Here is a 24900-nt window from a genome sequence, read left to right on the forward strand (position 1 = left end):
GTCAGCCTCCAATATCGATAACCATATTCTAAACCATGTCAAACTGCATTGCTGGTAGCCAAAGAAATATTTATGTTCTGTTGGTGGTGGTGGCGGTGGCGATGTAGTGTCTATGAAGTGTCTACCTGTACACAACTGAATCAAAACATGAATCCGGAATAAGATACCATGTTGCCATCAATGACAACATATTGAAACCAACCAATAGAGTGTCAATTGCCAACAATCTCCCCCTTTGGCATTGATGGCAACACTCATGTGAAAAAATGGTCAAGGTTACATCTGTCGGTTCCATCCTACCTGCTCCCCCTTTGGCATCAATGCCATCAAAAATTCTAAAAATAATGTCAAAGATCCAAAAAACTATACAATGAATATCCGAAAAATATCTTATCGGAGCTTAACAAATTTTAAATTTTTTGGATAAGCCTTCTCCAATAGCTCAAGATAGGTATCCCAACCAGTTTTGAAAGTGTCGAAAATGGATACAAGTACATTTAATATATGTACAAATGACTCTTTCTCATTTACCTCTATCGGTGTGGGCTTTCCCACCATATCCATACATTCTTTCTTATGTACACTGAGTGAATCTAACCGGGGACTCACCAAGCCTCTCAGACTTCTAGCTCTTCTTATAATTTTGTCTCTTTTCTTCTCACGAAAAAAAAATTGGGCTTCTAATATCAAAATTTGATCATCAATGGATGTAGTCAATGAAGTCAATCCATCAAAATAATTAGCTATATTTGCAATTTTCTCCTGAAATTATTTTATCTTCTTATCCACATTAACTGTAAGTATATCAATGTTACAACATACGCTATAATATTTGTACACTGCTTCAAAGAATTTTCTATTAGTTTCAGCTTTTCATCAATCTTCTTCTTCTCATATTCAATCATCTAATAAAATACAACTCTCTTAGCCTGAGTGAACCTCTCCAGTGCTTGCTAGTTTGAAATTTGCTGTAAGGATTGAAAATCCTTTGAAATATGCTCAATAATTGTCTTAAGCTTGCCAGATGGGTTCGCTTCATTTTCAATCTTGCACTCTGGGACTAGTCTATGTAAAACAATGATTGACTGATCAATAATCCCTTTATCTGTAGATCCCTCCTTCATTAGTTTTTGTGCTGCCATCATCATGAGTTTAGTAGTTCTCATCTTAGTTATGTTTTTCTTTTCAACATGTGAGGTGTCAATTGACAACAATGAACTACCAGTTCTCTATTGGTTTCCCCTTTCTTCTCCTCTGATGATTTATCCATTATGGCTTCCTCACTTGCACTGGTGGCTTTGCCACTTGGTGCAATCTTTGTAACTATTGGTTCCTCTGTAGGAATTGTAACCTCAGCCTATACATTTGTATCTGAAGGACTATTATCCTCAAAATTAGTATCTTGTACATCATTAACTTTTTCACTCTTTGTATTAGTCGGTATCTCAATATTTGTCTGTACATTTGTATCTACCGGAGGCTTGATTTCCACTATCTTAATGTTCTTCAAAATTGAGGGTGAAGCACCCATAATCCCCTTTCCTTTTCCTTCAACCGGGGTGTCTACAATGTTTGTCTTTGATTCTGGTGAAGTAAAGAATCCTCTGTTCTCTCCAAAGAACTTAAGCCATGCTTTTTGAGTTTCTTTTATTATTTCATTTACCCTTCCTAGCATAAGATTGGTTATTCTATGTTTGCTATTAAAGACTTTTCTATCTGCCACCTCAAGTGTCCTTTCCATTTCCTCTGGAGCAATAGTAACACAAATAGATAATAACTCTTGAATTTTGATATGCTTATCTTCTTGCATAGCTGATAGTCTTCTAGCATCTAACATATTATATAGTTCTATCGGTATTTGATCTTTAATTTATTTTAAGGATTTCTTATAAATATCCAAGTATAACAAGACTGCTTCCTCTACCTCTCTATGTTCATCATCTTCTAAATGATCATAGTAAAACTATACATTTTTTAACATGCCATCCTTCGTTATTTCATCTACTAATTTTGCACAAGTTTTAAGTGGTACATTACCAGATTGAATAGTTGTATCAGTGTCATTCTTCTTCTTCTTCCTCTTTGCAGTACCGAATGCAGCTGAAGGTGTTGCCTTTGGTGCTTGCTTCTTTGTCGGTATTTTTAATGTAACCTTCCTAACCGTTTGCTTTTTAGCTTCTACCTTTGTTTTCTCTATTTTCTTTCTTACAACCCTCTTGAATGCCAACATTGTGTCATCCTCAGATTCAGAATCAACTGTAACAGGCTCAATATGTACTTATGGATTCTTCCTCTTCTTGCCTTTCTCCGGGACAACATCAATTAATGCTTTAATGTCCTGTGAGACCTTCTTAACAAATTTTCTTGCTTTTCCTTCTTTCTTCTCTCTTCTTCTGGTTGAACTCTGTTTCAACCTCATGTGTTTTCTGTTGTGCAGTAATACAGGGCTTCTCTGCCTCATCAATAGGTGCATCAATTAGAATTTTTGCATAATCATCAAGGATCTGTGCATCCACTTCATAGCCCATTTCCTCAATCCAAATATTTTGAGGCTTAACCACTTCCATAAGTGTTTCATCCTTCTTCACCATGAAGCATGTGTCAGTTTAATATTTTTCTACAATATGCTTAGGAACCTTTACCCTAGACTTCATAGATTTATGGAATGCTTTGAAATATCCCCATACCTTATCATCTCTCTAACTACCTAAAGTAGCAATTGACTGTTTCAATTGTCTCCCTACTGGGATGTCAAATGCCCATTGCCTTTTACCGAAACCGGGTGTATCATTCATGAAAAATAACATTAAGAAGACTATTAAGTTTCCATACCGGAAGGTTCCCTTCTTTTCTCCCTTAATATTTCCTAGGTTTATTAGTAACTCATCTAACATCCAACCGCATAGATCCAATTTCACATTTTCTCTCATCATTTTGTATGCAGCGAGAATGTGGGAACTGGAAACAGAATTCAGTCAGTTTGACTGAATTACCTTATACCTGATGATCATGCTACCGAATTTGATGTTTGTGTCGGTAATAGTGCTTATTCTCATAGATCTTCTATCAGATGTCGCGTCGGTGATTTTGTTCATGAAATCATTTGAAAAATTCTTATCTAGATGTTGCCCAACCGATGGTAAACCAGTGATTGCTTGGATGACTTCCTTGGTGATCCTGTAAGGTCTATCTAACTAGATAAACTCCCCATGTACTTTGCTCTGAAAAACATATCTAATTATCTCATCTTTGAATTTCAGGATGTCCAGAATGTCGGTAAACCCTAAGTATTCAATGTGCCTGTATGTTGGTTTGATCTTTCCAGATTCTCCCATCAGCTCGCTCATGTACATGCCCTTTATTTTAGATGTTCCCAAGTGCTCAATGTGATAGTGTATGTATTCACTAACATATTCAACATAGATAACTCCCTCCGGAACACGAGAAAATGCTCCAATTAAATCTTCCAGGGTAGCCACATGCAGATACCGCTTGAAAATTGGCCTGGGGCGGTCCTAGACCTCTACTAAAGTTGGGTTTCCAAAAAAGATAGGAATAAATGATGATCCCGCTTCCATGTTTAAAGATAAATACCTATTGACCGCTTTCAGTGAAAACCCTTAACAAATTCTTCCAGTCACCGATGAAATCGCTTAAGAAGAAATATGATTGCTCTAAAATGCCTTGGTCGCTCTTAATCACTCTGAAATCGCTCTGAATGCAAGGTGATCAATAATGAAATGAATTTGACCTTTTAAACTCTAAGAAAAACCCTAATCTTCCATTGAGATAAATGACTACCGGTGAAAGATACCAAATCTCGAACATAACATATCCATGTCAGATAAGCATCTCCAATGTCTGGAACATCTTCTAGAACCTCTTCTTGGGGCATATGCAACATCTTCATGAATTTTGCCTACCCCTAAAGCATCCACCTCAGTCACCAGATGAACTACCTGTCGATGCAGGAGCAACCTCCTCTGCCCGATAAGTAACCGGTGCATTTCCATTCGATGATTGTTCTTCAGTCTTCCTAACCCATCTCTGAGTATGATCTTGCCGGATTTCACTAGCCTTTTCTTTCCCTTTCTCATTTGATCCTCCATTACCAACTGGTGGATTTATTCTTCTACAAAATTTAGCAATATGTCCAACCTCATAACATGTAATATTGTTCCTTTGAATTGCTTGACCTGCACTGATTAGCCATATATCCAAACTTTCCACATGCATAGCATTTAACATTAATTATACAATCTTCTATCTTATGACCATACTTATTGCATTTAAAACATTTACCAGGAGTAGAATTAGGGTTTTGATTTTCTTTGTTTCTACATTGTCTAGCCATGTGACCAAATCTATTGCAAAAAAAAAAATCTACCATTAAATTTATAAGTATTAAATTGCCTTACCGGTTACTTATGGTTTTGATCTTCATTAGTAGTACCGGAACTATGTCCTTGCTCAAATCCAAGTCCACTGGAATCTCTAATCTGCAATTGTCTCTTCAATAACTCATCAAGTTGTGCTGAGATGATCTTGTTGTACTCAATTGCAGTAGTTAAATCTTCTATCAGAATTATCATTTGTCTCTTAAGCTCTTGTTCATTACTCTAGGATTGTACCAAATCAGTTCTCAACATATCATTTTCATGAACCAACCTACCAAATTCTTCAAATTTGCTCTTCAGGGATACAACAAGATTTTCTTCCTTCTTCTTTCAGTCCTCAATCTCCTTAGACATCCTCATAGTTATAACTTTCATTTCATTTTTCATAACCATGTTCTCTTGACTCAATTTCTGACATTGTTCCTTTAGTGCATCTTTCTCTTCATCATCCTGACTTTGCAAAATTTCCTTCCTCCTAGCTTGAACAGATGATAGCCTCTCTTTTAGGACAAGAATGAATTCCTTAGTAGAATTCAATTAATCTTGTAGCTTTAAGTTCTTCAACCTTTCAACATCATAATCTTCAAGTGCCATCTCAAGTTGCTTCTCCAAAGCCATATCCATGGATTTTGGATTCAAGATATTCCTCAAGCAGTTAAACTTCCTTCGAGGCACAAGGATCTGATACATACAAAATTGAAAGAAGTAAACATGCATACACCAACCGGTATACCGATACATACAGAATTGAAAGAAGTAAACCAATCAATAAGCTAATCACATAAATAAGAATCATAACACATATATTTATACATGGAAAACCTCAAAGAGGAAAAACCATAGTGGGATTTGTGACCCACAATATCAATCCACTGGCCATATGAAGAGATATTACAACATATAAGGGCCTGCACTTGCAGGAAGACTTATAGCCTAGAGCACACAGCTCAATCACAAAAGGAGCCTCACTGACTACATGTAAATCCAGAATACAATCCAAAGAAGTGTTGAACTGCTAAAATAACATCTTCTATGCCAGAATACAATTCCGGTTTAAGCTCTATTTGTTTCGGTTTGAAACCCTAAACCCTTTACCAGAAAAACCTTACATAAATATCCTTACATACATAATCTCTGATATATTTCACATTATATCACATTCGCATATCCATCACCATATATGTTACTCTTATCTATTTCAAAAATTATTTAATCCAACTGACCTATATACCCTATACAACTTGTCATGCCTTAGGTCAACTTACAAAGATATTTACAATATCAAATTACATGTCGGTTAAATAACATAAATATCAAAATCCATTACCGATGTCGAATCCAAGAGATGTACGATTCCAATACCGATAACCATATTCTAAACCATGTCAGCCTGCATTGTCAGTAACCAAAGAAATCCTTTTGTCCTGCCAGTGCCTATGTCAGTGCCAGTGTAGTGTTTGTGAAGTGTCTGTTGGTACACAACTGAATCAAAACATGAAGTCAGAATAAGATACCATATTGCCATCAATAACAACATAGTGAACCCAACCAATTGAGTGTCAATTTCCAACAATATGAAGACTCGTCAGATCATAAGGAAGCGATAAATCAAGCGTGAAATAGCCATTGTAGAACCGTTTTGGCTTCTCCTCATCTTCAAAAAACTTGTATATGAACCTCTAATACTTCCTAGAACTCATTTAAAAAACCTTCATACCTCACATAGCCTCCATAATCAATTGAGGAGTCATAGTAAACTGTAAACTACTAATAGTCACTTCACCCTTGAACTAGGAATTAGGAAACATTTGAGTGAGGGTGTCATCATGTCGTTGCATCACTTGGAAGAAAGAAGTAAAACTAGCCCTAATAAAGAGATCCCATAGTTCCACATTCTATTGAAGATTATCACAATTCATTGACTCCTATCTCTTCCTAGGCCCACCCATAATTCGCCACACACAAATACTACTAACAATATTTCTCAAGAAATCCTCCCCAAAATCCTCACCCGACACCTTAGATTTCAAAAGTAGAGCACAATGTCCATTGCTAGTGTTATTGAAACTATTGAATTTTAAAGCCAAGAGCCTTCTATCATCCCATCGGTAAATTATTGCTAAATTTAATTCTAGTTCTCACAAAATATGAGATTTTTCATAACACAATCTGCCTTATCAATTTTTTTTCTATCTAAGATGGTCTTGATCAAGTAGCTTGAAAGGTCATTCAACACATGAGAAGTGACGAAAATCCCATGGTGTGAATTTCATTAATATTTGAGGGACTAATCCTGTGCAAGTCATCATGAATAAGATTATTTATTACATTAGACATTATACTTGGCATACACACACCTCTTTCCTTACTATTAAATCTGATATATTTAACAATCATTATTAACACACCCTTCCACTCATTCTCAAAGATTAAATCAAATATCGTAATCCACATTATTATTATCGAATAAATTTCACATAGTTTTCATTAGCGATAATGTCCTTAAAGTTGGCATTACAGTAAGAAAGATCATTGGCATTTCAATATCAGGAGATTGTTGATATTCAATAAGGATATTGAGAAGGTTGTTGAAGATTATTGATATAACTGAAGTAGGATGATAACTATCTTTATAACATTATTTTTTCATTGATGTCAAGAAATTGATTGTCCGATTCAGTATGATGTTGCCATATCTTGAGAAGATTGATTAGAAAAGAATTAAGATGTCGATAAAAGACACAGAAAGAATGTGATGAATAAAGAGGAGGAATAAGTTATTCAATGGGCAACTATTACTGAGTTAGACAATGATGAGATCATGATGTTTAGATTATTTTGATATCCTACATATGTTGTTGATTGTAAGGTTAATACTATACTATGTCACCGAGCAAAGAACCTAGTCGGTAAACCCTAAGGTTATCAATATCGGTTAATGAAGGCGAAATATCTACCGAGTAAAGTTTAGTATTTACTGAGTTGCAACCGAGTTATGACAATGCGCATTGGATGGATAAAAGCATTATTTAATGAAGGACAATGATTAGTTGGAGATGTATAAATGATTGGTATGCCGTGCATGAAGTTTGTTAAGGATCTATGGCAAAGGAAAATCGACAGGAAGATCTACAGCGCAAATTGAACCGCAATAATCTTATACAAGTTCCAAGAAGGGAATGCAAGTCCCTAGGTAAGGTAAAACGTTTTCAGATCGAAGGATACATTGAACCTAGTCAAGTTTGAAGATCTGATGGCTAAGATTGATCATGGGAAATGTGATCAAGGAGATTTAGCGGTTAGCAATTGTTTATAAAAAAGGAATTGTTAATAAACAATGCATGCAGACAAGTGTATGCACAGGGATGCTACATAGTGATTACCGAGCACATAAGCTTGAAGACCTATTTGAATAACAGAGTAGAGAGCCTAGCAAAGGGACAAGATAAGTCCTATGACTAGATTGTTTTGAGCAAATAAGAATCTGCTTTAGCATTTTAGATGTGAAGTTGCAGATAGATTTTATTACTGTTATTTTGTAAGTGACAGAAAATCTCTTATAACAGTCTTATTTGTAAACCCTCTAGCAAGGTAACATTCTAAATGAATGTTTGAAATCCTTTGACAAGGTCACTTCTAACAAAGTGAAGATCCTAACAGATCTGAGGGAAATCCCTTAACCGGGTCACATCTAGCAATGTGTTTGTAATCTTTAACAGGATTTGCTTTTAACTGAGCATACTCTAGAAGAGTATATTTCTTAGTGGGTCCAAAATCCCATAGTGGTTTTTCCCTATTTGGGTTTCCATGTTAAATCTGGTGTTATGAGTGTTATTATGATTATGTGTTCACAAGTTTGCATGTTTAGCAGTTTTTGTTTAAGTTGCTGAAGTATAAGTTACCGAGGTTGAATCTGTTGATTTTATGGAAGTTTAAGTTTGTATGATTCACCCCCCCCTCTCATCTTGTTAGCTATTGGCATATGTACTTTACATTTAGTATCAGAACTAACACTTAATACTTGGTGAAATCTAACCATAGTCCCAATGTTCACAATTTTGATTATTTAAGGCTTCATTAGAAGTAGCATTAGCTACCCTATTTCCTTCTATAAACGTATGCACAATCATGGACTGAAGAAAGCTTTGAATTATATTTTTACTTTCATCCATCAAATCCCTTATTTCCCATGGCCCAGTAATAACCCCTTAGAGAATCTCAATTATCAATTTAGAATCGCCTTCTATAACAACTTTAGTAAATAGTGCATATATGAAGCATGACATGAGATTTATAGGTATGATTAAACATTATGCCTAGACACATGGATAATGCATTACACATGGAGAATGTCTTAAAAAAAATTCCCTTGACTTTTAGGGATAACACAAAAAATATTCAAGAATATTAGTGAAGATCAACAAAGTCATTGATGAGGAGCGGGAGTCAGGGTGTTAGCATTTGTGGAGGAAGGGATGATGGTCAGGAGGTAGATGGCAGAGAGGAAGATGAGGATGCTAAGAAATATGGTGTTGATCCTGGGATGCATTCTCTACTCCAAATCTTTGGATTTTTTATGCTCTCAACATCTGTTCTACCACCTCTATTTTCCTTGCTATGGTTGGGTGTGGGAGTTTAGATGCTCCCATTGTGCCTTGTTTTGGGTTTGTTTGTGGAGGCTTCTCTTATTTGTGTTTCGTTACAGGTTGCAGACTCTGGTAGGGTGCATTTTTTGGCATTGGTCATTTCTTGCTATGACTTGTAGAGATTATTTGGGGTTTTCCTATTTTGGTCCCTTCTTCAGTGGCTCTTCGTTTACCTGTGTGAGGGGACTTACTCTCAAATCTTGTCTCTAGTACTGCTTTCTTTGGGTGATCCTCTATTGTGATGGCTGCAATTTTCTTTCCTGTCTATCATTGTTATTCTTAGATCCATTTTGTGGTGGGATGTGTGACTGGAGTTTCTGTCTTTGGGGGTTGTGTGTGTCTTGTTGGAGGTTCAACTCTTGGTATGAGTCCATGCCTTTGTCCCAAGCCTATTTTTGATCTTTTGTTGATCGCTTCTTTCTCAACAATGTCTTTGTTTTGGGGGGTGAGGGTTCTTGGTGCTGAAGCTTTGTCATGTTCTGTGTTGTTTGGGATGTGCTCTTCTATTACTTTCCCTATTGAGGTGGGGGGTTTCAGTTTGGGCACTCCTTCAATATTTGGTGACCCCTTTGTGGTAGACATGGCCCGTCTCCTTTCTATTTACGATCCTATTGAGGTGACTTTGATGCTTGTGAGTGCAGGGTTTTTTTGCGGCCAAGGGTCTTGTAGCCCATCTTTTTGTTGATTTGAGTGGTATCTATTCCTTATTTGGTTAGGGCTTGAAGTACTTATTGTTTATTTCTTTGGAGGCTTCATTTGGGTTTCTTTCTAAGGCAGAGGGCCTTGTGCGCAAGGTCTTTGATGCACCCCAAGTTTTTTTGTTTTTTGTCGCTTATTTGAAGTGGTGTTACATTAAGGGGGCTTTCTTTGCCCTTTATGTTGTCTTTTCCTTGGACTCTCCTAGAGGTGTAGAGGGCCTGACCAGGTTGCTTTTTGTTTCAATTTAAACATCATAGATTTTATTCAGATCTTCCAATAGAGGTGGTTATGTCTTCTATTAAGGTTAAGATGGGTTTTGTTGGAGAAGTTGTGTGGTGCTTCTTGGGTAGTATTGGTGCCCTATATATTGGCTGTGGGGAAGCTATTGTTGTCCTTTTCTCTACGGGCCTCTTTCCTTTATCTCTTATTAAGGTGGAGATCTTGAATGGAAAGGAGAGCTCCATGTTGGAAATTCTCAAGATTAAGGTTATGAGAGCCTTGTCAAAACCCATTGGTAAATTTGAGGGAACTTGGAAAACCCCTACACTCATGTTTGTTTGAGTTGTCTTTTATTTTTGCTTTGACCTTCTTGTCTTATAGATGGTTCTTCAATGTTTAATATTTCATGTTAGGTTGTGGTTGGGTTGTTGGTTGTTGATGTTGTATCTTGTTGCGACTTTCTTTCTGTGGGTTCCAGATTTGTGTAAAATCTAAGGGTTTTAGGTCCCTTCAAAACCTACTATAAGGGGTTTCGGGTACCCTCAAAACATGTTTGATCCTTATTAAAAAACTTTACTAAAACCCAATTCCTTTATTCTATTAATTCCCCACCAAGCAGACATAGCTTCAACAATATTATTTGTACATGTGCTTAGATTTTTTGCATGTCCTTCAATTAACTTCCCATTATGATTTCTTATAACTCCTCCCTCCCCCCCATGTTGGTCACAAGCCAAGAATCATCTACAAGAACACCACCCGTGACATAGAAAGATCAAAAGTCATGATTGATGCTATGCAACCTTGAGTGAGAATTGATCAAAAGATGAATCTCATGTGTAGATTAACCTATAAATGAATTGGATAGATTACCATGAATACAATGAATGCTTATAAAAGGATCATACTCATTGTGATACATAGATGTATTTAGATTTTGAACAATTGGGGTCACGAAATGATCTGTGTAATGCCCCGCCAGGAAACCTCGAAGGGATAAAGCTAAGAGACACGAATGGAGTGCAATAATTTTTTTTTAAGGTTAAACACAACACAATGACACAACAAGATATCAAAGTATAGATTACACAGTGGAAGACATCAACTAACACCTAAAGAGTTTCCCAGCACAATTACTTAATTCCACATTTAACTTAACTCACGCTAATTAATCCAATAAGTTGATTATCTTATTAATGAGATAACACTTTAAACAAGGATAATTTCTTTCAGTAAGATAAAAATATAAATCACATTATAATGTTCATCCATTAAGATTAAATTATAGATAACATACAAATACATCCATTAAGGTTAAAATATAGTTGATATGGTGAAGTTCATTTATTAAGGTTGAAATGTAAATAACCAAATGAAGTTCATCCATTAGAATTACAATTTAGGTAATATGACGAGTTCATCCAACAATTGTTATCAATCCATATCATTCAATTTTACATAAAACACATACCATGCATCTTGTCCCAAATGCACTATAATTTCATCATAACTAATGAGAACTTTTCATGCATACTTATTTTTATTAACAATAATAGAATTCATTCTGCTAATCAAACTACACTCTTTCATGAACCACTTTACTACATTAAGAGACGACTGCATACATCCATTTACAATAAACCTCATCAAATCCACTAACACATTCTATCAAAATGCCATCCATTCATGCTAATACTAAAACAAGAACTATAAGAACAAAAGCATCACATAACACCAAATTGATATCGGAGTTCACCCCTAAAGGGCTACATCTCTGGGTCTGCTCAACTGCAAGACCCCTTTGATCATTTAAATAAGTTAAAGGTACATAAGTTTCACATCATTTACATTCCTGCCATCCAGGTGAATCATACCAATAAACAACCGACCACATTGGTCAATAATTACATAAATGATCCCTACAAAGAAATGGATCCATTTGAACATATCAAAACTAATACAAGGTCCATTGCCCAACAATACTCTAACTAGAGACCCGACCTGCTATGGTCAACCACAAATCAACACTCGACACCCACATAAAGGACAAGACCAGTCAAAACACCATCACAAGGTAACAACCAAACTAGAGACCGAAGACATAAACATGTACCCCAAATCAACCAAATGACAGGGTCCAAACAAACATATCAAGGCCTTGCCATTACTTTTAAAAAAAGCGAATACATAAATTAAACTTGCATAGGCAATAACCAGAAACTACAATCTTCTTTCCTATTGATTTAACCAATAAAGGTCGATCAAGATTTCTAAATGATTTAAGTATTCAAAATACATGGACTGAAAAAATCACCATTGCAAGGTGAATACAATACCACAATTCAATAGTCCATTCGCCCATGTCTCAATACATAGGAAGAAAATAAACTAAACCATTTATTTTATGAATTGAAAATATCATTAACTCACCAATATTCCAAACGATACATTATTAAATTTCCAAAATTTCCAATAGTATATTGTTTAAATTTTCAAAATATCCAATGATAAAATATTTCTTTTTTTTTTTAATTACTCGAATAATAAATATATTTTATTTCAAAAAATTTCCAATTAAAATAATATTTTTATCTTTTTCCAAAAAGATACTTCCTCAATAAAACAGAAACCAAAATTAACCATTAATTAATGTGTATATTTATTAATCCGCGATTAATAAAATATAAAACAAATTAATAATTAATAACGAAGTTAGCAACTCAAGTATTTAATTAGAAAAATATGCTTTAATAATCAAATGAAATCTTCTATTAGTTCCAAATAATATTTTAAATTTGGAACCAAAGAGCTCTGCAATTTTCGCGGGTATGGAGGATAGGCATCGTTTGGAACATGGGCGGATGTCGCTTGGGAGGATCAGCCGCATACCCCGCAGTGGGTTTTCACCAAGGGTTGATGGGAGGACAAAGCTTGGCACATTACCAAGGCTGGGCGGAAGGGTCTATATCGTCCGGTTTCGCATTACTTTCAGTGCTTCTTTCGCAGACAGGAATTTTCCTCTCGATGTCAGTTTCATTCATTGTCTTCCCGTCGTCTGTACATGCAGGGATTACGACCTCGTCAACAATTTATCTCAAAAACAAAAGGATCTTGACTTCGTGGTGATATTCGCTCTTCTGTTCAGGTTGAGATTCTAGAATCTAGGGTTTCTCTGACGGGTACTTCACATTCAGTGAAGAATACGGTAATATCAAACCCTAAAATTGCTTCTCCAGGGGAGAAAATGGTTGTAAATTCGGGGACTAGGGTTTCTATGACGGGCCCTTTACATTCTGCGCACTTGAAGAACACAGTAATCTCTAACCCTAAAGCTGTGGAAACGGTAAGTATCCCTCTGGAACCCATTAAATCTCCTTCTGTTTGGATGCCGATACCTTGCATTGATTTGGTAGGAACCCTAGTTGACAAGAAAGCGCATTGCTTGCACTCAAATGCTGTGTTGGGGGAAGTTTGGGGGGATCAATTGGGATTGTCTAAGCTTTATATGAAATTGAAAAAACGTTGGAAAAATTTGCATTATTTTCATTTAATTACAACATCTTCTTTCGTTATTATCTTTGATTCACCATTGATTTGCGTTGAAGTTTTGAGCTCAGAGCATCATTGGTTTGAAAATCACCTCTTGTCTGTGTCAAAATGGAAGCCTTTCTTTGTGTCTGCTTGGTCAAAAAAGAAGTTTATTCCATTCTGGTTTGGGTTACCAAAGATCCCCTTTGAATTTATGGATCCTGTTGTTTTGCAACAAATTGGGAATTCGTTTGGCTCTTTTATAACTTCTCGAATGTATTTTTTGGAGGGGGAGGTTTTGGTAAAAATCTGTGTTTTGGTTAAATATGATTGTGTGTATCCCTGTACATGTAATATCAAATCTCAGGAAGGTATCTGGCATCAGAATATTGAACGGTTGGATAATGAACTTCTTCAATCCCCTCTTATTCTAGATGCACCATTGTCCATGGATTTTAAGAAACATTGTTCTCCAGTTGAGTCTGTTCCCAAGACTTTTTCTTCATTACATATGGATCACTTAGGTGTGGCTACATTAAATATTCCTCAGAATAACCATGATGTTTGAACTTTTCCTAGTATTCTTGTTCAATCAAAAATGTCACATAGTCCCACCATAGGGGATCCCGAGATTTTGTTTCATCCTCGAAAATCTGTTAACGATCTGGGGTTGCACCAAATTCCGCATCAGGATGATGTTTTGTCTTCAAAAGCCAAGCCTTCGGATCCTCCTAGGAATATAGGTATTCAACCTAGTCCTAAGATCCCAAATGTTGTAACTCCACAGGATTCGATTCTAATCTCTGAAATTCAGAATCTTGTTTCTTGTCCTGCCCATCAGGGGCAAATTGTTTGTGATAAGGATGTAAATTTGGATTGTAATATGATGCCATAAGTGGTTGTGCTTGATACAGAATTGGTTGAACAGGTGAATGATTTGTTCATTAAGCATGCCCCTTAGTCTGCAGGGGAAGTTGCTGATAGAGTTATTGATTTTATTGATACTAATTTAGGTAAGATTCAATCTTCCCTTCCTATTAATTTAATAGATAATCCTTTTGAGCTCCTAGCTTCTAAGGATTTGGGGTCTACAATGGTAGATGTCTTAGCTTCTCCAAAATATGGTAAGCCTTTACCAATTGTTCAAACTTCTTTACTTTTAACTCCACTAGTTGGTTCACCTAGACGAGGTAGACCCCCTAAGAAAGCTCAGACTCAAATAGAAATTGATGTAGGGGTACATAAAAATTTGTCCCTTTCTCCTAGTATGGGTTAGGGGAGAAAGACTCTTTCCCTAGGAAGACCTAAAAAATCTACCTCGACTCCCTTAAGGGGGAAAAAGAAAAAGGGGAATCCTTTGTTGACTAGTCCTCCTGTGACTAGATCAGGGGTTGTTAAAAGAAATTTACAGAGTTGTTTTGGTAATAGTACCAAACCTCTAGTTATTGAGAAGAGCGGAGCTTCGACCTCCCCTCGAGGACAATGAAGATTATTTCTTGGAATGTTAGGGGCTTAAATGCCCCTAACAAGAATCGCTTGATTAAATCCCAATTGGATTTAATTAAGTGTGATATAATTATGTTGCAAGAGACTAAATTATCTCAGGGTTCTACTGATGTGCTTTTTTCATCTTGGAAAAGGTGGAATTTTGTTTCTCACCCAGCTACTGGGGCTTCTGGAGGCCTAGCATTACTATGGAATAATTTCAATATAGATGTCCAGTTAATAACTTCGACTGCAAACTGGATGTTGTTTTTTATTCTTAGCAAGGTTTCTAAGGTTAAGATTTGGTTATTTAATGTTTATGCTCCTTCTACGATTTAGGCTAAATGTAAGTTGTGGGGTGACTTAAAAAGGATTGCTTCTCCATTAGGGCAGGAGTCTTTAGTCATATTTGGGGGAGATTTTAATGCAATCATAGATTCTAGTGAAAAGAGAGGAGGCATTCTTCCGGCTAAAAAAACTATGGTTGATTTTGGGAATTTTACTTTTGGCATGGACCTCTTTGATTGTAAATTTGAAAATGGGGTTTTCACTTGGACAAATATGAGGAGAGACTTTTCTCAAATAGAAGAGAGGTTAGATCATTTCTTGCTCTCAGAATCGTGGTTACAATCAGATTTTGAGTTTTTTTCCTCTATTTTGCCTTTGTCAGGTTCTGATCATTTTTTGATCTCATTAACTATCTTGGAGGGTATTCCTAATTTTAAATATTCTTTTAAATTTGAACCTATGTGGTTCAGGGACCCCTCATTTTTACCCCTTCTAAGGGTATGGTGGGACTCTGCCCCCTTTTGTCCAGGTTCTCGAACGTTTCAGATTGTTAAGAATCTTAGTTTTTTGAAGAAAAATATCAAAGAGTGGAATTCTTCACATTTTAAAAATATTTTCCATGAAAAACAAAGAATCCAAGATATGATTGAATGTTTAAATATGCACGTGCTTACTCATGGTATGGCTTCACATGTATTTGATGAATTAAAATCCTTAAAATCAGAATTAGAGGAAGTATTAGCTAGGGAAGAATCCTATTGGAGACAAAAATCCAGGGAAGTGTGGCTTTCAGATGGGGACAGAAATACAAAGTTTTTTCACTCTTCCACCAAGCTAAAAAGGAGTATAAATAGGATATCTTGCATTGAGGATCCCAATGGGAAGCTGCTTACTGAATCAGAAGACATTGCATCGGAAGCAGTTAATTTATTTAAATCATTATTGACCTCAGAGGGTGGATGTGGATCGAATGGTTTTCTTTCAGATATTCCCCTTATAGTGTCCTTGGAAGATAATAGGATGTTGATGTCTCCTTTCTCTTTGGAAGAGGTTAAATGTGCGATTTTTGATATGAATCTTGACAAGGCTCCGACGCCTGATGGGTTTACCACTTTATTCTTCCAAAAGTGTTGGGACTTTGTGGGAAAAGATGTCCTTTCGACTCTTGAAGAGGCTAGGAGAAATAGGTCAATGTTAAAAGAACTTAATACCACTTTGATTGCCCTTATCCCAAAGAAAGAAGTCACTAAGACCTTTGCTGACTTTCGTTCTATTGCTTCATGCAATACTGTATAAAATATTTACTAAGGCAATTTCCCTTCGATTGGCAAAACTTCTACCCAAAATCATCTCCTTAGAGCAGGGTGGTTTTGTTCCTAGTAGGGAAACACCAGAGGGAGCCATTGTGGCTCATGAAGTGCTGCATTCTATCCATACTCAGAAGGTCTCATCTATGATTCTCAAACTGGATATGATGAAGGCCTATGATAGGGTTGAGTGGGAGGCTTTAGTTTGTGTTCTTCTTAAATTAGGTTTCTCGAAGGCTTGGGTCAAATGGATAAAGGTTGTTATTTCCACTACCAGATTTTCGGTTTTAATTAATGGGTCTCCTTGTGGTTTTTTCTCCTCTTCAAGAGGTTTGAGGAAAGGGGATCCTCTATCCCCTTTCCTGTTTATCCTTTTAGCGAAGTCTTTTAGCTAGGCAATTAAGGCTGCAAAATTAAAAGGTTTATGGAAGGGGAATGCGATCCATGGGGTTCCTGTTCCTATTTCACATTGTTTATTTGCAGATGACACTCTGCTTTTTGGTCAAGCTTCCGTAAGAGAGGCTAATACCATAAATGGGATTATCCAAAAGTATGCGGCTTTTTCTGGCCAAAAAGTCAACATTGAGAAGTCAAAAATATTTTGCCTTAACACATCACAATTAGTTCAGCATAGATTGCAGACCTTTTGGGGTTTTGATCCTAGTATTCTTCCTTGTAAGTATCTAGGTATACCTTTTTTCATTAAACAAAATAATCTATCCTTTTGGGAAAAGCTCATTTCGGTCATCTCAAAGAGGATTTAATCCTGGAGCCATAAATGGTTAAGCCTTGCAGGAAAACTTGTACTGATTAAATCTGTGTTGAATTTGGTCCCTATTTATCTTATGTCAGTAATATGCACCCCTAAATCAGTGTTAGTAAGTCTGCAGGACACTCTTAGGTCCTTTCTCTAGAATAGTAATAAAGATGGAAAGAATAAACTACCCTTAGTAGCTTGGGATAAAGTCTGTCTGCCCAAGGAATAGGGGGGTACATGAATTAGAAATTTGAATAAACAGAATCTGGCTCTGGGAGCTAAATTGGTCTTGAAGTTGTATGAGAAACCTGATTCTTTTTGGGCACAAATAATGTTTGCAAAATACCTGAATAATGGACCTAGGGAGTATGTCTTTTAGATATCTAATCTACCTTTAGGTTAGACTATGTGGAATTTTATTTGCAAATGTCGGAACGTTATTTTGCCACACCTTTCTTGGATTGTTCATAATGGGAAAAACGTTAGATTTTGGGATGAAATGTGGAATGGTCATACTCCCTTACAAAATATAAGGGATTGGTCCCCTTTGATATCTATCCTTTCTTCCCTATGGGGGGTATTTGTGGTAGATTACTTCGAGGTAATTCATAATGGGGATCTGAAATTGGCAAAATGGAAGTCCATTGAATTCTTGGATGTTGAGAATGATCTCAAGCTGCATTTTTCACAGGTTTTGGAAGACAGAACAATTATTCTATCTGACTCTGAAGATGAACTTGTATGGACTAGGAACATCTCGGGCAAATATACGGTTAAGGATGGATATAACTCTCTTGTGTCGGCCAATGACTCTTCCTCTTGGCCACATAAGCTTTTTTGGCATTCGGCCCGTCTTCCAAAAGTTGGTGCTTTTGCCTGGTTAGCAACTCAGGATAGGGTACTTACAGGCATGCGCTTGCATAGACTTGGTATCACTAATGTTTTTTCTTGTGTATTAAGCAAAAGAAATTTGGAAACCTCCTCTCATCTCTTCCTTCACTATGATTTTGCATTTCAATGTTGGCAGTGGCTTTTTGACAAATTGAACCCGTCTTTTGTAATAGGGAAAGATCTTATTTCACACTTCAGAGCCTGGCCTCTTCTGTTTGCTTCATCCTTCTATGCTTGTCTTTGGATTTCTTCCCCTTCCATATTAATATGGAACATTTGGCTAGAAAGGAATAATAGGATCTTTAAAAAGAATAGCTCTTCTCTTGAGGAGGTTTTACTGAAAATTGAATCTTCTATTTTAGAAGTTGTCTTGTCTTATATCTTTAAGAACCTCAAAAATCTCTCTTCTTTTTCGCATTGGGATAGTAGGGTGACTAGGGTCTGGAAGCTATTATCTATCTTGCCTTCTCATGGTTCCATTTTGAGAAACAATAATACTTTAACCAAAAGACATTTAGCTATTTGGAAGCGCCCTCCTAATACGCATTTTAAATTAAATTTTGATGGTGCTTCTCGTGGAAATCTTGGTTTGGCAGGGGTAGGTATGGTGATTTTTTATCATCATGCGAATATTGTCCTGGCTAGATGTCATTCTGTTGGGTATAAGTCCAATAATTTCGCAGAATTTAAGGCCCTGTCACTGGGCTTGGACATGGCTATATCCTTGGGCATCAAGGATCTTGTAATTGAAGGAGATTCGTTGGTAACCATCCAATGTGTTATGAAGAAGAAATCTAATTGTTGGAAATTACAATATGTCCTGGAGTTAATTCTACAACAGTTGGCTTTCTTTGATTCCTTCTTGTTCACCCATTGCTTCAGAGAAATTAATATAATAGCGGATTATTTGGCAAATTTAGCCATTGACACTAATGCAAACTTACGGGATATAAGTATGGATGAGTTCCCGCCTTCCCTTCTGAAACATTTGCATTAAATCTTCTTGGTTTTTATTAATTATGTTCTCATAAAAAGTCCTTTAGCACCCTTATGCCTTAAGAAGGTAACATGTTTGGGGTTTATGCGCAGGTGGTAAGCACGCTTAGTAGGCAATTCCTAGTTGGCTATTGAGTATGCTTGTGATATGTCATAAGCAGCAAGGGTGGTACCTATTATGGTATTAAGGTGGCACCTTGTCAGCAGATTGGTTTCGAGGGTGATTATGATTTGGTATTTTTTGGTCTGCTTTGCCCTCACTCGTGTGTTTTAAAGGCTTTACTACTTTATGAAGTATGAAGGAAATGTTTTGGTTGTAATCATTCACAGTTTTTTATGAAGCCATTATGATAAGGAGTGTGTAGCTTGTTATGTGGCACCGGTTGGGATATGAAGTATTGGTTTAAGTCGCCACCCTCGTGCAAAGTCCATTATTTATGGTTTATCTTGTATGAGCTTTAATCTTGCTTCAATTGGCTTTACTTATAATTATGTAGTACCATGATTATCTCGGTTCACGTTTTTAGTGGCGACTAGTCTTTAAAAGCCGATTTTGTTCTCAATACAACAGTCAATACTTGAATTATTCTTGTTCGAGCTTTGTTTCATATGTCAAGTGCTTTTTATCTTTCAAGATATAGGGTCATTGTCGAATGCCCGATTGAGAGGGAAAATGGGGCTCCCAGTAATAATTTTGAAATGCTTGCGGAAGTGTTCTGTTTGCTTACTCCTTAGGTGTATTTTGAAGTTCGCAAATTGCTGGGTTCTCTCTGGTTGCAGTCAGGTCTTTCCTTTTCTGGCTCTGAGATTTTGTCTTGATTTCTTACTGTTTGCTATGACATTTTGCTTGATAAGGATTTTCTCCATCTCTTGGTTCATATGTTTATCTCTCCCTCGATTTACTCCTAGGAGCTTGTTAGTTCTGCATTGGATAATTATCATTTTGAGCTGGGCTCTTTTTATTATGGGGGTTTTCTTCCTCGCTCTGATCTGCTGGATAATGGGAATTGTGGAGTTTTATTGTTCAAGCTAAGAATGGGGTTATTATGTGATAGATTGGGGGACACCTTGCATGCTTTTGAATCCTTGCTAGAATTGGTTCCCTCACAGTTTGTGGATAAAGCCTTAGTGGTGCTTATGGGTTTACATTCTCTGCTCTCTTTTGGTTTTTTGGCCTTAGCTCCTCCACGGTTAGAATCTCCCTTGCAGATCATTCCTCCTTTGATCATGGACAGAGAGCCCCCTGTTGAGAGCTCAAGTTCTTGGTTTCAGAACTAACTATGTGTGCAGATATGTTAATGTCTTTTTGATGCAGGGTTCTGATCGGTTGATATATCTTTATGGCAAGCTGGGGAAGCTTTGTGGCTGGGTACCTCCTCTATAGATTACTCCTCATAATTTTTTGGGTCATATGGATAATGATATGTATATCTTCGATAAGCCATGTAATGGGAGGGTGATCAATATCAAAGATGTAATTGGGCTTATGGGTTTTTTTTGGATAATGATATGTATATCTTTGAAAGCTATGTAATGGGAGGGTGATCAAAATCAGATATGTAACTAGGTATATGGGGTTTTAAATTTAATTTTTTGGGGCCACAACCAGAGGTTTTCTTGCGGGTTCTTTCCTACCGGTATGCCCTTTGAACCCATTTGTATTTTCAAAATTCAAAATTAATAAAATATAAGTTTAGTGGGTTGCCCACTTTTATAAAAAAAATTTAAAAAAATGAAATCTGAAAATTAATTAATTACAAAATAATCATAAATTATTAATTAAATGCCATATTTAAACTTCATTAAAAACTTAATTTAAAACTAACATTAAAATAATATTAAACTTATATATATATTTTTTGATAATTAAAAAAAATATTTTAAAAAAACAAAATAATTTTTTTTTTTTTAAATAATAATATAAAGGGGGGAAGGGTAGTGATGTTGCCTGACGGAGCAGAGCTACCCTTGCACGTGGTGGGGGAAACCCTGCCACGTGGGGGATAGAGCTATCTCTTTAAAAAAAACAAAAAAACTTACTGCTAAAAAAACAAGATGCATACCTAGCAAAACACAGTCTCACGGAGACTTAAGATATTATTATTTTTTAAACAAACTTAAAAAAAAATCTCAGTCTGATTAATTCATAGTCTTTCATAGAGAGACTAACAAATTTTTCCAGAATAGCCATGTATTCAAAATACACAATTTTTTGTTGAATAACTATCAAATAGAAAAATTTTCTCAACCAGAAACCATATTTGGGCATAAAGAGTTCATTACTCACAAATCTATTTCATCAGTCTGCCAATCTACAAAATAATCCCAATAAGAAACTTTAAACTAATATGCATAGATTTAAAAGCCAAACCAAATTTCAATCTGGGAGATTTTAACCCAAACAAAACAAGGAGAATACCAAACACAAATCTTTGATTAAGAAAATAATCAAAATGATACACAGATTCCTACCTCTTTTAGCCATCCTGGATGAGATTTGTTGCAGAGCCCAACCTCCAAGCTTCGGATCAAATCTTCTCTTCTAGGAATATTTTTCCCTAAATTTCCTCCAGAGATTTTTCCAAAATGTCTCTCCGAGAAATGATTTTTCCAAAAATTCACCTCCCAAAATATTTCCAAACCTAGGGTTAAATAGAAGAATCCCCTGACCTAATCCCTTATTTTAGAATTTAAACAAATTTTGAATAAAAAGAATAAAATAAATAAATAAAAATAAAAGAAAAGAAAAGAAAAATCATTCTTTTCAACTATTAAAATAATCTAAACTTGTTGTTCTACTTAAAAATCAACATGCTTCTTTCCCTCATTTAATTTAATTTTCTAAATATTAACAAGCTAATATTTGTATTTCACAATATTAATGAGGGTTAAATATTTTTAATTAAATTAAATTCTCAAAATCAATCTTTCACACTATATAAAATATATATGAATAAAACTTACTTTTCTAATCAAAATTGATTTTCTTAAATAATTAAAATTAACATTTCTATTCCAAAAAGCAAAAGAGATTAAATTATTTCTATTTAGAATAAATTTAAATCTTTCCTTTCAAAATGTATAAACTATATAAATTCATGATTTAAAATTAACCATTAAATTAAACTTGCTACTAACATGAATAGGGCAATTTTTAAATAAATGATTAATTATATAAAAGAAACCTATTTACTTTAGTTTCTTAATTACTAATGTGTAAATGAACACACTAAATCAAAATAACTACTTAGGATTAAATATTCAGTCTTACCATACGCCAAGCACACAAACCAAGTAAGCCAACCAATTACCCGACCCACAAACCCAATGAAAAGGAAACTGATAGACCACAGACGACGCGCACTTGAGCATGACTAGGGTAAACTGAGGGTTTTACGACCAAATTAATAAGAAGAATCAGGAGGCTAATTAAACTCACATAAGAATCGATGCGAAATCACATTAACCGATACGCACAATAATTATAATATCTGACTACAACATTACCTCATGGTAATTCAACCATTCAAGAATGCCACATAAAAAGTCAACCATAGTCAAACCGGTTTTACAAAGCTGGCTAGGGTAGGGGTACTACAATTTGTGGCATTTGAAGGTTTAACCCTAGGGTTAAGTTCAATGGGAATATGAGATCTAGGAAGATGCTTGGCATACAACCCTAATATGTTGATAATCAAACAAGAAGAGAAAGATAATCAAGGAAAAATAAATTTAAAAGTTGATAATGAGATTAATATAATTATATAATTTAAGATTAAAAAAAATTAATATGAAAAGGCTAAACCCTAGGGTGAAACACTTGGGAGGTTCAAAATTGTGGGTTCACCAAAATGTACAAGAATAAAACATGTTAAATAGTAGTTTAGAAAGGGAGAGTTAGAATGTCCCTTATTTCCATGTCAACTTATGGTTACCAATGATGGAGATGTTATATAGATAGTGCACTCAATGGTTAGATTCAATTTTTTAAAATTGTATCCACACCTATTAGACTATGATAAATTGTTGCTATGAATTTGGATCTAATCAAGAATAAGATAGGCTAGAGGAGCTAGTAGTTGTGTACCCTAACTTCATGTATATCAAGCTCTTAAATGAAACATTTAAAAATAAAATAAAAATTGGCATACCTATATTTGTGAGTTGTTATCTTAAAGCTATTTTTAAAGATTTTGTGCATCAATTATGTAGTGATATTAACTACATCTTCACCAACTTGTCTAAAAACCCCAAAAAAGTTTAGACTAAAACATTTGTGGCATGTGTTACTGATTGCCTTATGTGTCACCATGTGATTGATTATTTCTTCGATGCGACTTATGACAATGGATACTTTATCCATTTGTAAGCACAAACATAACAACAACTAGTACTTAACATTGCAAGTAATATGTAAAAGTATGTAAAAAAAGATCATTATTATGCTGAGCCATAATGGTTATTGGAATGTACACTTATCTATTAAGTCCTTCCCTTAGACTAATAAACATTCTAATTAAATATTATACCATTTTATACTTAAAATAGAACAAGTATAAAAAAATGTCAATGATGCACATTTCAATATATAAATAGTGTGTTCAACGATGAGATTTACTTTTTTGGAATTGTATCTACATCAATCAGACTATAATGAAACATCACTATGATTTGGGCATACTTGTACATCCAAACTTTACGCATCTCAGTCTTTTAAACTGTTCATCATTTTTTGCAAAACAATTACCATAGATGTGTATATGAGTTAAGAGCATAAACCTATTTTTGGTCTTGGAGCATTAATAATGTAGCCAAATTAACTTCATCTTCACCAAATTTTATAAAATCACCAAAAAAATGTTAGACCAAAATTTATGCACTAAAGTATGTAATAGTGACTTCATGTTCATTTTGAAGTACAATGTTAGTGCTTAACATTACAAATAATGAATAAAGATATATTTAAAGATGGTCATTGCTATATGAGATCATAATGATTATTAAAGCATACTTATCTATTAAATTCTTTCCCCTAAAATAATAAAATTAAAAAATTGTGAGAATTAACTATCACCATAAATATATTTATAGATATCAAAGTACATGTTAAAAAAATAGAGTAGCACAGGGCATACACTGTTCTCCTCAAGAAGTACAGGGCATACAACTTTTAACAATGGACCCCTTACAGTTGGCTTCTGAGTACATCTTATTTGGTGGAGTACTACTCATAATTTCTGTTTAAAAAAATTGGTTTACTTCATTTAAAAAACTGGTAGAACATTAAAACCTCCACCAAGATAGTATAAAACTACTTCTGGCCACCTTGTGCATATGTTCCAATCATTAATTTCTGTCATCAAACTGATATTTCAATGTCTGCACGGTTGGCAGCAGAGTTTGTGTGGGAGTATAATATATCTTAAATATTTTGTTTGAGGAAGAACTATTTGTAAAGATGACAGATTATTTAGTCAAAATTTGCAGTAGAAAAAAATTGATCAGATTAGTGATGTTGGATGTTTGCTTTTGGACTTTGTTGGTTGGTTGGTTGGTTGGTTGATTCTTATATAGCCATTGTGTAGCTCTCAGTTCTGAATCTCATAGACTACTTGATCTGGTGGATGCCATTAAACATCTTTATTCATTAATTCATTCCAAAAACACGAAAATACATTGGATAGAAC

Source organism: Cryptomeria japonica, chromosome 8, assembly GCF_030272615.1.
Source record: "Cryptomeria japonica chromosome 8, Sugi_1.0, whole genome shotgun sequence".
Lineage (NCBI taxonomy): Eukaryota > Viridiplantae > Streptophyta > Pinopsida > Cupressales > Cupressaceae > Cryptomeria > Cryptomeria japonica.